Genomic DNA, 5,140 nt, shown 5'->3' on the forward strand with positions numbered 1-5,140 from the left:
TAGAAAAAGAGCCAGGCGGGGCTGATTGGCTTTTATGTTCCCGGAAGAAGTTTATGTGGTGATGCTCTTGCCACTCCCCAGTCCGCACCGCACATTAGCTGCCAATAGCTGCCGGTCCGCTCCATGCTTCCTTTTTTATGTTTCGCCCCTCCCGTTGCCCGTTGACGTGTAACGGGTCAGTCGTTCATGGTGCGCCGCATCAAAGAGCGTCATTTACACGCGTGACGCGCGAACTGTAACGGTGCAGTAAATGGGTAAAATCAAAAATTAATTCCGCCAGTCCCCGCGCGCAGATGGCAAAGCTCGCAGGGTTTTTCCGGCTAAAGAGCGGGAAAAAGTTGGCTGTACTTTATGAGGCACTGTAGCGTGCGCTTCTGGTAGCACCATAAAGTCTTCGAGAGTCCCCATTTGCTCATAACGAGTGCCATTTGGCAGCCTGCTTGGCAGCAGATAAAGTTCTATGCTCATTTCACGTCGTTTGTCGTTTCGCGTAAGGCAGCATGCTCCATGCTTCGGTGATCAAGATTGAGAAATTGCGTTTAAAGCCTAGCCGGTCATCGACCTTATTCGAACATCTATCGAGCGCTTTATGGAGACGCCTCGTGGCCGATGGAGGCGCCTAGTGCTTTGTGGATTTGGATTTTGATTGGAACAACGAGATAAGGGTGCTTTTATCAGCCGGCCTGTGGTTAGCCGGCACCAATAAGCGAACGTCAAGACGAAATTTTCCACTTCAAGCGTCCGAAAACATTCGTAGGCATGGAAGATACACACAATTTTGCCATCCCCTGGCCGGGGACACCATTTTACTCGATGGAAAGTTTATTTCGTCGGAGGAGAGATTGTCACGCATAAATACACTGCCCAGCGATACAGAGGTCCAACGGCACGGATCGGGTAATGTTATGGAAAGCAATTTCCCATAAACGACAGAAGTGCGTACGTTTTCTTTCGTCATAGAGATATTTCATGAATAATTCATGCAATTGACATATGCGTAGTTGGTGCGCCGATTCATTGTCGTACGGACGACGTTGGGCTGTCGTCAGATTTTCAATGCGTTCATCTGATCGGCTGGACATACAATCGGATCGGGCCGGCCTACAGCTTCCCAGGAAGGGCGTTTAATTTTCCTTCAAAACGCTCGTTCCGTTTGGTGCTTCAAATTTTAACATTAGTTTTGCTTCATGGAAGAATAGATTGCTCCTTCCCCGTAACATGATTAGGTCCAGCAATTGAATTTCATTTAATTCGTTCCCATTCTGTGCTCTCCGGCCTCTGGGTGCACCGTGAGAGGAATGGGAAAAAAAGGAAAAGTTCTGAAAAAATCCCGGCTTCTAATGGAGGGCTTTCCCCTCGGGAGCAGCTGCCAGCGATGCGGGTTGGCAGAGAGAGAGAAAGCGAGAGTGTAGCACCAAATGGACCGCATCTCGTTTCCTTTGGCACACTTTAAAGTTGTAATGTTATTTTTGGTATTTATCTTGCCTCCGCTAAGGCCCAGAGGAAACGTCAAACAATCCGCGCACCACTTATTTACCGAATCGACCCGGTCATTTCCTTTGCAGAGCAATATCTTCCTCCGTGAGGGCTCTCGACAAAACAAACATGCCATCTTGCTGGTCCGCTGGCAAAAAGACGGTTCCGTACCAGTGATTTTTAAATAAGATGTTTCATTTCTCGTCACCCAGTTCGGTAATTTGAAAATGAAAGAATTTTCCCTAAAGGGCCAACGTCCGTTACGGCCGACCTAGCAAAAGGACACGCATTTTACCGGCTTTTCTGGCATATTGTTCTCGTTTTCTCTCCGAACGAACGACCCGTCCGTCGTACCAATCTCCGACGGTCGCAAAAAGGGCCGCTAACGTAGAGCGGTGTCACAACCGTGGTTGGAAATCAAATTATCGTACTCTCCCAATCGGAGCTTGCCGGTTCTTCGGCTTTTGCCCGTCAGCCCGCAGCAGCAACTGATGACATTTTTGATTTTCATGCTCGCAGATGGATTTTGGTGGCATGAATCCGTGCGCGAGAGCCGTTTTCGACCGTACTGCGGATCGACATATAGTACCGTCGGCCGGTTTAGTGCACCTTTCTTAATAATGTCCTCTTTTCCTGTGTCCGCGCAATGCGAATTGCTTTCGCGAACTGGTAATGGCATTTTTCGCGAGCCCACGCCGTCACGACACACACACACTTCATCAAAGTGGTTCGTTCAATCGAATCGATTCCGATACGGATTGTTCGCTCGCTGCGTGTGGCTGTGGGCAAATCGTTGGACTCCGAGCAGGCACACGAAGGGAATCCATTTTGAAACCGTTCAAAAGGTCTCCAAACGTCCCCGGCGCACAAAATCGAAGATTATCGAATCGGTTTCCAGCGTGGACGTTTACCGTTTATTCAGCGGCCCATGTGGGCCCGTTTTTTGTGAAGGTCGAAAAGATATGTGTTTGGATTTTTTTTCCTGCTTTGAGACTTAGTGTCCTTTTCATTTCTTTCGGATTCGGATTTCGGAGGCCACGCTGGGGTGCGTTGGCTCGTGCGTCGGGGCAACGAAAATAAGCCTCACTTTACCAGGAACACAAACGTTCGCAGGGGAACGTTCGTTGCTGGCATTTCGACACATCAGACCGCCGATGGATTGAGATGGAGAGTGACTCCGAAGGGCGCATGGCACTTTTGGCAGGGCTCCAAAAAGTGTTCAACCTGCGTGTGCTTCATGAGGGCGAAGGGTGAGTGTCCGGAACAGGACGAATGATAATAACGGCGCTTGGCTGGATGTGACAAAGGTCGTCAATGAAACTAGCTGCAGGCGACCCGGTATCTTCGCTTTGTCGCGCGTCCTTTGAAGTCGCTTTTGCGAGATCGAGTTTCGAGAGTTCAGCGTGCCACGTGGGAGTAAAGTTTGAATAGACTTATCATTTCCAGCCGGTTTGGGACATGGCCTTTTCTCGGGATAATCCCTTCCGAGCGCGTGTTTCGGTTTTCTATTCGGCCCCATTTGCGACGAGCTAATGAAGGTGTTGGAAGGAAAAGGATCTTAGCGAATCTAAGGTGACAGTGTTGCGTTGGATGATTTGTGTTGGAGTTTCGGACATGCGAAGCTGCGAAGACGACTCTTGAGTGGAATGTGCAACGAAAAGGTAGCATTTTACATTCAAAAACATTGTTAAAAAGCAAGATCGTCACAGCTTACAAATCCACGGCTCGCTCTCGGATAAACCTTTCTCGAGCGAAATGTCGAAACAGAGTGCATAAGAAGTGGAATAAATTTTCACTCAGCCCTTACCGTCAGCATCACGAATCGACACAACCGGTGGTGGCCGATGCATTCAGCCAGCCATTGTAAGAGTACATTAAAAATTCAAATCCTTCGGGGCTCGGTCTGCGTCCATTATCCTAAACACGCGAACTGGGGCCAGCCGGTTTGTCGCGTTTGTCCCACTCCGAACGACGCATCTCCGACCGGCACGAGATCATAATCTGGAGCAAATCTCATTTATTTGCACTTTGTTGTGTGCCGGAATCGATCTTCCTACTCGTCGGTCGTTACATTTCCCCGGTGGCCGCTGTGACGGAACGTTGCCAGAACACTAACGCCTTGAGTTGGGTCACATGCGAGCCAGGCTGAGACCACCGGATAACGATCGCAGGTTCCCGACTCCCGGTGTTCCTCCTTGGAGACCACCGGCTTTGGGTACTTACAATAAATATCAATTCACCAGCGTGGCCCGCCTGGAGGACAGCTTTGGGCAGTCAATCCGTGCGAGTCGCGAGCATTTTATTCCGCTCGCCGCTTGGGTTTGCACTACGTTCTCTTCGCGTCCCGCGGGCAAATGGGAAACCGTAACGTTCCTCCGCTGTCGGGCTGTAGGACGAGTTCGTGCAGTTTACTGGAGAAATTGCAAAAGCTACGAATTACACGACAGTCCTGGTGTCCACCGATCTACTCCGGCCCAGGCTCCGGGGGGGGGGGCCAGAAATCATTGACTAAATAAAATTTGTTTTCCTCTTCACATTCAGCACATAAAATGGGCGAGTCATAAATTTCAATTTTCATTCTGCACACACGTCACTGCCGTGCCCCTTACCGTAGGAGTGAAGGAGACCGACCGAGCGTCGTTCGGTCTAAGTGAAAGCGCATGAGGAAATGTTCCCATCCGGTGGGGTTTGAGTCGAGTAGTTTTAGTGTCGGTGAGTGTCCTTCGAGGACGCTGGAAGACACTTTGCGCCCATCGTGCAGTGGCCTCAGTGATCGTAGAAATCTTGACGTTGTTTTAGTCGATTGTCGCGCTTGCCACCGTTTGCCGGCCGCATGCACATGCTAGCAAAGTTCATTGTTGTTTTACGGCCACTCTCGGGAAAAGAAATTACTTTCGGGGTGCAAAAATAAACCGGAACCGGCATGCCGGAGCGTGTTTTCATCAATTTTCTACCCATCGACCGGCGCTGATGGATGCAAGCTGGGTTCCGCCACCATCGATCATGTTTATGCTCGTTAGTGCACCAGCCGGCCAGCCGGCTCTCGGGCAGATCTTCCTCTTGTCTCGCCGAGAAGGGAAAATAAAAAAGGAAACAGAACGATAACAATAAAGTGCACCGACGACCATACGTGACATCCGGATGATATGTGCCCGTGGTGGTTGTGCCTCACGCCGTCGTTTGTCTTTCGAGTGCCCCACACGGTGAGTTCTCGGCCGGCGCTCGACTTTCAACCGAGCATTTCCATTTGCCATAAACGGTGTCCATTTTTCAAATTGACGATGAGACGGCAAGTTAAGTGGAGGAGAAGCTGTGATTGTAAATAAAAGCTCAGGTCAAGACGAAAAATTACACCCCATTTCCGGTGGACGTCGCCATCGTCGGGCCACCCTTGGCCCTTTTGGCCAATCTCTTTTTGGGGCGCAATTCGATTGTACCTCGGGATGCACTGCCTGCAACGAGCAGGGGAATCCACTTGCCAAGCTTCCGGCGCAACCGAGTGGAACGTGTGCTTGATAAGTTGGTTTTAATTAATGTAACCGGAGCGAGAAACAAAGTGCACTAAACAATTTCATTTCATTTCGAAGCGGAGTAAAAATTGCATTCCGGCTGCTAATAAAAGCTTGAGTAATCTCGAAATGCTCCGACTGACGGCATTTGCGCG

This window comes from Anopheles cruzii, chromosome 3 (assembly GCF_943734635.1).
Source record: "Anopheles cruzii chromosome 3, idAnoCruzAS_RS32_06, whole genome shotgun sequence".
Taxonomy (NCBI): Eukaryota; Metazoa; Arthropoda; class Insecta; order Diptera; family Culicidae; genus Anopheles; species Anopheles cruzii.